This window comes from Lepidochelys olivacea (genome assembly GCF_965140295.1).
Source record: "Lepidochelys olivacea isolate rLepOli2 genome assembly, chromosome: 7".
Lineage (NCBI taxonomy): Eukaryota > Metazoa > Chordata > Testudines > Cheloniidae > Lepidochelys > Lepidochelys olivacea.
The window spans coordinates 49,329,720-49,339,436 of record NC_140417.1 but is presented as its reverse complement, the minus strand read 5'-3'; the positions used below and the strand labels follow the sequence as shown (position 1 = coordinate 49,339,436).

General features: G+C 55.9%; 1 protein-coding gene across 2 annotated transcripts in view; it reads left to right on the top strand.

The window, feature by feature from the left end:
- The first annotated feature begins 5,428 nt into the window (after positions 1–5,428).
- SEMA3F (semaphorin 3F) overlaps positions 5,429–9,717 on the top strand; it is a 113,251-nt gene continuing 108,962 nt past the window's right edge. For both annotated transcript variants that reach the window (XM_084634474.1, XM_084634473.1), the window contains exon 1: positions 5,429–5,833. The gene's annotated coding sequence lies outside the window, so the exon portion shown is untranslated. The remainder of the gene's footprint in view (positions 5,834–9,717) is intronic.

Genomic DNA, 9,717 nt, shown 5'->3' with positions numbered 1-9,717 from the left:
AAGCAGCCTGGTGATTCGGTAGGTGACACACTTCTCTGCGAAGATGTGTGAAGGTGACACACTTCTCTGCGAGAGGGCATGGGCTATCTTGCAGACAAAATGTAAGCCTAATACTCTGCCCCCCTCATGGTCATTAAAAGATTCAGTGGCAACATAATTAGCCCCAGTGTCCCGCTCCAATTCCAATGCAGGTAATTCCATTCTTCTACAACCTAACGTTCCTCCTGGAGTTTCCACTTGAGAAGTTATTCTTCACTTAGTGATGCAGCAAGGGGCAGAGTGGTGGGGATGTTCTACCTTAGAGGTGGCTATGTTTTAGCCAGTGGATGGAATCAGTGTCAAGTGGTCTGAGCTCCTCCAGGATGAAGGGACTCTGTCTTGTGGGGCTTGCTGGAAAATGGGAAGTATTTGCTGGAGGAAATTCCAGATAAGTGAAAAAACTATTGTGTTTCCACTTCCTTTTGTAGAGACTTTCCAGGTGTGTGTGTGGGTTCTTTTGTCTGTAAAACCCCCTCATTTTGGCAAAAGAGACCCCTTTTTCACTGAAAAAAATTCAGCCCCCTGTAATAAAGGGATCCTGCAAAGTTCTGTGGCTAGCCATGTGCTCCATGCACGTAACAGGGTGAGTACAGAACTGCTGGACTCTTCTCTTTCATTGGCCTCTCCTCATCCCACTGACCTAGGCCAGTTACTCTCTCTGCATATGAAAAATTGCGGTCTCACCTAGGAGCCCCGGTCCCAGATCAGGACCCAATAGTGCCAGGTGCTGTACAAAGAGAACAAAGAACCGGCAACCTATGTTCTGGCTTTCCTGCACTGGCGTTGGTTTGGTGCTTTGACCCACATCACATACTCAACTTTGCTTCCCATTTGTCCTATGAGCCTAAATTCCCCTTCCACAGGGACTACGTGACTGTGACCCCGAGATGAGGTCCCCCTCCACAAGCTCTGCTGTGGCCTGCGGTTCCATGGGACCACGCTGGTATCAACCCATTCGTAAGGCGCTCATTTGCAATAGCCCCCTTGGTGCAGGGAGACCATCTCCGGTGCGCTGAGCAACCACAGCTCCAGCTGATGGCCCAGGGAGCCACAGATCAGAGCAGCGTTGTTTCAAAATGCGTTTCCTAGGAGACGGGGTGGTAGCTTCCTTCCTTCTTGTTTCGTTTCCCGTTGTGCTGGAGCCAAGCCATCTCCCTATTGCCCAGACCCTGTTCATGGGGGGTTCAGACTGAGCAATGCATCCAGTCAGCTGGAGCCTATCCTGTGGGTATGAGCACCCCACACACAACTGCCCCCTGCTGGTGTGCCCCTCAGCTGGCAAGACCATCTCCAGGGGAAGAGAGGAGCTGTGACCGTGGTGAGCCAGATTATGAAATGAGTCTGGGTGAGTTTAAATTGTGATGACTAGCACCATCTCCCAGCACCCTTGATGTGCTACCCCAGCTGAGATTCCTTTCCTTAGACTCACACCCACTTACCAGTATGTATACCCCTCCCTCCCAGTCCATATCACAGCCCAGGGTTTGGAGACAGCCACTACGCACCTACCCCCCATGCCATCAGGTCTCTGAACCTACTGGCTTGTTCTCCAGAACCTCAGCTTTCCTGTAGAATAAAAAGTCTTGTTTTCAGTTGTTCTGGCTGCAAAGAAAACATTAAAAATGAGACCCGGGTGTACTTGCTGCAGCAAGGGTCTGCAGAGCCCGGAACAGTCACTTGGAGAGGTGTGAACTTCCCGGTCAGCAAGGACTGACCACCAGGGCTGATCATTTCAGTGCCCCATGGCTCACAGCAGAGAGGAGAGGGCAGGTCCCAGATCTGCGTCCTCCGAGAGACATCTCGTTTGCATGTGGGTGGTGTTTGGAAGATACTGTTTTCCTCCCTGAGCCCAGATTTTAAACATCCCCATGATCTACTGTGCGCAGCATCTTATTGGGGCATCCCACATGGGCAGAGCTCACTGTGTGACTGGAGCTTGGAAGAATCCCACGGCCTTTCAACCCTGGGCAGGCCTAATCATGTCTGAGCTTCAGCTCCGCTATGGTAGTTAACCAGCTCTACTGCTCACCTTCATATTGCAGGAGACTGGCAGCAACTCACCAGGGAGAGCTGCATCTGAGATTGGTCTCCAAATTCCTATTTTTCCTCTAAATGTAGGCAGCCGCTGGGTGGAAAATGTCACCCAGGGTTCATTTTCATGCCTTTGAATATCCTCCATCATTTTTGCTTGGGTTTTCTTCATAGACATTTTTCATAGGAAGGGTTTGAATTTGGGCTCGGGGTGAAATTTTTCCTCGGCAGCCCTACTTTTTATTTATCTCTCTTTTAAAACTTCACCTGTCTGCACAAAATGGAGCAGGGAGGCCAAGCCCAGCGAGATCTGATGCAAGACGGAGAGATTTGTTAAAGAAAACATTGGCTCTTGAAAAAAGAAAAGGAGGACTTGTGGCACCTTAGAGACTAACTCTAATAAATTGGTTAGTCTCTAAGGTGCCACAAGTCCTCCTTTTCTTTTTGCGAATACAGACTAACACGGCTGCTACTCTGAAAATTGGCTCTTGAGTCATTTTCAGCCACTGTTCATGTTCTGTGCACACAAACCTGGCTGATAGAAAACCAGGCACATAGAAAAATCTTCTCCATGAGGAGCTACAACTGCCGGTCAGGTTTTGTCAGGCAACATCCCATGGGTCACGTGCAGTTGCTGATACACAAGGACTCATGCATGGCTGCTGGCAGACAAAGCGTTCTCTTTCAACCACTGCACGTCTAACCCCGCAAGTCTACCCTCATGAAAACACTGAGAAAAAGCCCAAAGAATTAATAGAGAACAATCTCTGTTGTAAAGTAGTCAGGATTAACACACGCACAGCACAGACCCACAAAAGCAAGGCAATGAAAAGTGAACTTACTCCCCTACACCTCCATCACAAACACACATTGCCACAGCTACTGGCAGCACCACTCATCACAACCTTAACTCTGCCCTGCTTCATCAAAACCTTAACTCTGCCCTAGTAGACACACCAGCCTTCCATTGCCTCCTTGACTACCCTTCTGCACCCACCCCTTTACTAAGCCCTCTCTCACTACAGCAGCAAGCCGGGGGCTAACTCAGGGAGGGTCAACGTCACATCAGAGTCTGTGTCAGGGCCTTGCCTCATACGACACAATTTAGGGGTTAAACCAAATTCTTAGGCAAACTGCCAAAATAAAGCAGCTCCTCTGCCCCATCTGGCTACAGTTTCTGGAGGCTTTTCTCTCCGCTCTTTCAGCCCTTTGCCCTAAACCCTCAGGGACACCCGCAGGAAACTTTCTACTCCTTGCACTTCCCAACTCCCCAGGTCCCATGTCAGGTGCCAGCTAAGAGCTGGATCCTTTCCCCTGATACAGGATCTGACCTGCTGTCTGCAGGCCACCTGAGAGGCTGATACATGAACTGGGTTCTTTCCCAGGATTCAGGCGCTCCCTGCAGCTCTCCAGCTCAGCTGAGCTCATGCTGATTCTTCTGGGAATCATCCAGCTCTCACCTGCTCCTTGGCCTCACTAGGAGCCAGCCTGCTAGTCACTGGTGGGGGCCAAGCTGGATTCCCATAAAGGGCCAGCCTAGTCTGTGGCCACAACCAACAACTGCACCAAACACCAACCACAGCTAGCGAATTGGGCCATTCTCTTGGTTACCATGGGGGACTGAATCACAGACATCTAGAGTGAATCACTAAAGCAGCACATCCCCTAGCCGACAGCTATACTAGACCCATGTCCTCTGTGGGTCCAGCACACTAACACACACCGAGCGCTGGGCCATGCATCGATTTGCTTTGGAAGTGTACCTTTGCTTGTTTGCTTTAGTTCTTTCCTGGGGAAATGACGGCCCAGGGTTGTCCTGCCCCCCAGGACAGCCGTTGCAAGTGATTTGGACATTGCCTTCACAACAGTGGTACCTCGCTCCCTGGATCATCTCAGGAATGAGCCACATGTTTGCAGCACAGACTCACCCAAAGCACAGGCCGGGAGAGAGCAGGGAAAAGACGCAACCAGACCTGAGCCTGGCTTTGGGATCATATGGGATAACTCCAAGGGGAATGTCTGTGACAACCCAGGCTTCCAGCTCTCCGCATTAATCACAAGAATCTCTTGTATCTCATCCTGACTGCAGGTTGCTCAGTTTTACTGTGCAGAGAACAATCCTGGGCATTTGCAGAACACCTTTTGCCCCATATGATCCCCAGATGCCCTGGTGGCCACACAAATCACCCAACCCACCACTGACATGCAGCCGCCTCTGGGGAGGAAGAGATCAGCAGCCATAGTTTGACACCTCATCGGAAAGACGTGGCTTCGAGTAGCGCAGAGTCTGCCAAAAAATGTGGATCAGCATCGGGCTTGCTCAGAGGAAAGAGCACCACCTGCTGAATTTTGAGGCAGGGCAGGGCCCCGGAAATTCTCTGGAGATCCCTAGCACCGATTCCACTGATGCCTTGAAGCCTTGCCACTCCAAACAACTTCCCCAGCCCCACATTGGGGTTCACCCTGCATCTCCCTGGGAGCTTGCCTTCTGTCTTGTGTAGGTGACAACTCCGAACCTCCTCCCCCAAAGGGTTAACCTGTCTTGTCTTGGGGAACTGATGCAAGGAAGGAGGGGGGTCGGGAGCTGAGATAATGATGGGAACACGCTTGGTGCTGCTGTCAGTTATGCCTGAGTTTTTCTTTGTTGTAGGATATTTGGCTGGCTGGATTCTGCAATATCACAAAGGCCCCTTCCTCCCCCCCCTTCCCTCCCTCTCTCTCTCTCTCTCTCTCTCTCTCTGTCTCTGTCACTCACACTCCTCTTCCTCTCTCTCTCCCCCACCCACCCCAGGGAGCCAGGAGGCTCCAGTGCAATAGGCTGCAGAACTAAGCCAGACAAAGGACTAGCTTTATTTATTTAGATTTCCTAGGTGACACCACCCCCCCCCCCGCCCTTTTCTGGGCACTCCCCCTAGAAAACAGGCACCAAAGAATGGGTGGGAAGTGAAGAAAGGTACCAAGGGTTTGTAAGGAGCCGCACTAGCCAACCCGGGCCCCAAGGCTGGAGCAGGGGAGCCGAGCAGGGCTGGGAGGGTGGAGGGAGTGAGGCTGGAGGTGAGCTGGGCAGGGCTGCGGGGGCATGTAAACTGATCCGGGGGTGGGGAGGAGACCAAACCAATCCCCTTCCAAGCATTCCTCTGCAATGCTCCCTGTGCCAAGCCCTCCTGAGGCTCTGGCACCAGCGACTTCAGCGGGGAGGGGCGGTACAGGTGGAAAGGGGTGGGAGTGGGGGTGAAAGAGAAGCCAATCAATCCAGCCCCTCGCCCCGGGCGGGGGAGGGCGGGGCTATGCAAATCGCAGGCAGCAGAAGCCAATGGGCTGCGGCGGGGCCGCGGGCTCAGTGCGAGTTGTGGAGCCGGGCGGGCCGGGGGGCGCACGGGGCCGGAGTCTGCCATCGCAGCGCGCAGTTCTGCTCGCCTCGCCAGCAGCCAGCGCTCTGCGCACCGAGCCGCCGGGGGGGGGAAGGCAGCGCAGCGCAGCCCGGCCCGGGGAGCCTATGGCTCGAGGGGCAGAGCCGGCTTGTCCCTGATCGCCGGCACCCCGCAGCGGGGCTTCTGGGGGCGCCCGGGGATGGCGCGGGGACTGTGCCGCCGGGCACCCTGCTGAGATGCGCTTGGGCTGGCGCTAGGGTCCCGCTCCCCTCCGGGCTGGGGCTGCGCCTGGATCGGTGCCGGCTCCACGCCCGCAGCTCGCCGCGGCTGGGAGCCCCGCGCGTCCTTGCTGCCCCGTCGGGGGGGCTCGGGCCCCGGAGCGGTCCGAAGAGGTACGTATCCGGCGCGGAGCAGGGTGCGGGCATGGCTGCGTCGGGCGAGTGGGGACCCAGTCCCTGGGGCTCGGGCCCCTGCCCCGCGGGCCCCCCAACTTCGCCAAGGCTTTGGCGCCGGCTGTGGCTGCAGAACATCCTCCCCTGTTGCGAGGCGAGGGCCCGGGGAAGCCCGTTGGGCTGCACCTCCGGAGGGTCGGCAGGGATCAGGCCCTGGCAGGGACCTCCCGTCCCGATGGGGCTGAGGGGGGCTGGGAAGGCAGAGATCCAGGCGAGCGCTGCTCCCTACAAACTTCGGGCTGGTTTGAACTCCCCAGGACAGCGCAAGTCGTCTGATCGTTCTGTCCTGCACCCGCGGGGGCAGAGGAGGGGAAAGGGGTCCTGACTTCCTAGGGGCTAGCAGGGCTCAGGGAAGCTCCAGCAGCCGAAAAAGCCGTGGGGGAAGCTAGACGTGCCGAGTCCGCCTGCTCCCCGGGGAAGCTCAGCGGCTCTGTGCGGCTGGCTAGAGGGAGCTGCCCTTGGCCGGGGAGGGAGTCGAGTAGGACGGCAGATCCGCGTGGGAAAAGGAAAGGGATGGCGTGCCAGGGCTGGCCTGGCTCCCCGCAGCGCCCTGGTGGGGCAGGGCTCTGGATAGCCACCCACAGCCCCTGCAGCTCAGAAAAGTCTGTCTCCCTTTCCGAAGTCTCCTGCTGGTGCGAGGAAGGGGCTACCTCCAAACCCCAGGCTGGCTTGCACCTTTAGGGGGTTTGTTTCTCTGTCCCCTTCCCAGGCCGCTTTGCCCAGCCCCCTTGGCGCTGCCCCAGGGGGAGGTTCTGCTCTCAGCCACTCCAGGGCCTTTGCTTTGGGCCTGGAGTGACCCAGCACAGAGGTGGGCGAAACCCCTGGGTCTGAGCGATCTTGCGGGCTCTTTCACCTTTATCAGCTCTTGAATTCCCTGCATTTGTCGTCCATTCTCCCTTCTCTCCTCCCCCTGCTCCCTCCTCGCCCCCTTGTTTGAATTCTTCTCCCAAGTTCTGGGCCTAGGGGCAGCGGTGTGTTCCCTTCTCTGCCCTGCCCCTGGTGGGGCGGTAGGGGAGGGTTAACCAGTCCCCCACCTCCATCATCTCTCTACAGCCTGCATTGTCAGACGGGGAGGAGAGGAGCTCTTCCAGGTTCTGCTGCCAGCCTCACTCCCACATCAGCCTGTTTGTTTTCCCTTTGGCTTTCATTTCCCCAATGAAAACACAACTGCTGGGTAATTAGTGGGAGACATTGCCATGCCTGGGGAGCTGCGGCCGCCTTGGCTAATTGAGTCAATTTGTTAGACAGGGCAAAAACCCCAACCCCTTGTTCTCCTTTGCTGCAGCTCAGATCTCTCAGTGCAGCTGGAGACATCCCTGTCCCTGCCAACAGCTGGCACGGGTTGCTTGGGCTGGGGCCCTTGGGCCAGAGCATCAGGTGTCTGTGTGGACACTGTGGAGCCAAGCCCTGGAATGGGGGATGTCTCTTGTTTGGGTTAGTAACAGCTGCTGGCATTTATTTCAGCATCCCCCAATTCCTGTCCCCTTCCTTTCTTTGTGCAGCCTCAGTTGAAACCTGTTTTGCCTTCTCCCGTGCAGGGACCTCTCTCCTCGTCCATCTCTGGATGGCCTGTGGTCCAGTTGTCCCTGAGTTGTGGGGCTCATAAAGAATGGATGTTAGGTAGGGAGGCTCCTGAATCCATGGGAGAGGTGGATCTGCCTGGGGGAGAGGCGTGGAGCGAGGGGAGAGTCAGAGGGCTGAAAGATGGAAAGAAGGGACCCTGAGAGGAAAGAGGGACCTGCCAATGGGGAACGGAGGGGCACAGACATGCCAGGCCCTTGGCAGTCTCACCCTGGAGGAGCCAGTGTGCCCAGACCCAGAGCACCGGGAGACTGTTAATGAGCAGGGGGGAGGTAGGGAGGGCAGCTTGGCTGTGTCCTGCTGGAGGGCCAAGGGGTTGGCTGCGGTGACGACTCACATTTGGATGGGCAGAACACCAGGGCAGGGGATGGTGTATTGGGGACAAAGCAGTGCTTGACCCTGGGGTATGCTGGATGCCCCAAGATGGCTGGTTTGGGAATGTGGCAGGAGTAGCCCTGGAGACGGGCAGAGTGCTCCCACGGGTCCGGGCTTGGGGACCTGCCTGGCTCACTGCCATGTCTGCTCATTGTTGGGCCCTGTCTCATCCTGGCAGGTTTTCAACACCAGTCCCCTCCGCCTCCCCTTCACTCTGCTTTCTCCCTCTGCAATGAGGGGGTGTGTCTCTCCTCCCCACCAGGCCTGGAGGGAGGCCGATCTCACCTTGGGGAAATAGTCAGGAGTCACATGGCAGCCCCAGCTCCTGCCAGTGCCACTGTGCAGGGCATGGAGTGCCGTGGACTCCCTGGGAGCATGGCTGTGGTGGGGAGTGGCAGAGGGTGGGGCAGTGGGGTCGCAGATCAGAGTGCTAGTGGGGAGCCTCCAACCGTCCCCCCGTTGTTCAGGCTCAGGGCACTTCCTCTTCAGAAATACAGGCCCCCACACACTGCCAGCCCATGCTGTTAGGATGCTGGGGGCCATCAGCAGAGGGGGCCACATGCAGCTTGCCTGCTCTGTTCCTCTCCGCTGGGAGCAAAGGGTTCTGGGACAGCAAATGTCTCAGGTATAAGGGCACAGCATCAAACCCAGGACAAGTGCCTTAGTCAGGTGACCCCGCTGACCCATCCAACCTATGATGCCCACCTGGCCTGGTCTCCTAAGTGCCCCCAGTCTGTCAGCCCTTGGAAATGATCTAACGCAGTGGCAGCCCTTCTTCTACCTGACTGATCCAAGCTCCATGCACATGGGGCTAGAATGGTGCTGCTCTCCTGGGGGAGGGGGGGTACTAAGAGGATGTTTTGTTCTCCCAACCTTCTCCCAGCCCTGACCCACTGTCAGACTCCAAGACTCCCTCCCACCACAGGTCAGACAGCTGAAAAGAGAGAGGAATATCCCATAGCCTGACCCCAAGGACCAGAGCCACACCGAGAGACCCCTCTTGGGAGAGGACGGGGCGTGAGGAGGCAACGGAGGGTTAAATGTGGCTGTGGAGGAGTTATGTAGGGGGAAGTTATCTGTCCAGTCCGAGGGGCTGCGGCGTTTTGCTGATGTCATTGTGTGCGTGTCTTAGTTACGGAGTTCTTAAGAAGTCCCTTTTGACTCCTGAGCCTGCGGCTTTCTTTTTCTCCCGGAACACTTCCTGCTCTCGGAGCCCCTTTCTTGGACACACGCACACCAAGAGCCAGGCACGGCGCAGGCCAGCCGCTCCCACCCCCTCCGAATGGGCATTTCAGCAGCAGAGCTGAGATCTTTCCCTTTCCGCCCAATTGCCTCGGCTCCCAAACATTTTGGCTAATCTTTATTTGATTTATTTTGGGGATGGGGAAAATAGCTATGCTGTTTATAATGAAATAAAAACAATCTAGAATGCCCAGTCTCTGAATTTCGCCTTGCCTGCCCGTGCCAGGAGAGGAGGGTGGCTGATTCTTGTTGAGAAACAAATCTGTCCAGAGCAGTTGAGTTTCCACATTTGAGTGTGAGCGACATTGGAGAGAAGAATCGCAGCACTAAGATGCACTTGGAGATCAGTCTATTCCCCCTGCTCTCTCTGGACATTTGTTTTCCTCCCAGCTTTGGACCCTGTTTTCATTTCTCATTCCTTTTCCCAATCCCTCTTTCTTTCCTCCTCCTCCCCCTTCTTTCCATTCTCGTCTTTCTCCTCCTTTTCTCCTCTTCCCCCTTTTCCTTTGTTTGCCATTTCACTCCCTCTCTGACGCGCACACAGCTCCATCCAAATGAAATAGCAGGATCTGCCAGAACTATTTCCCAAAGCCGGCAGGGGGGTTTATTTAACTGCAGCCGACTGT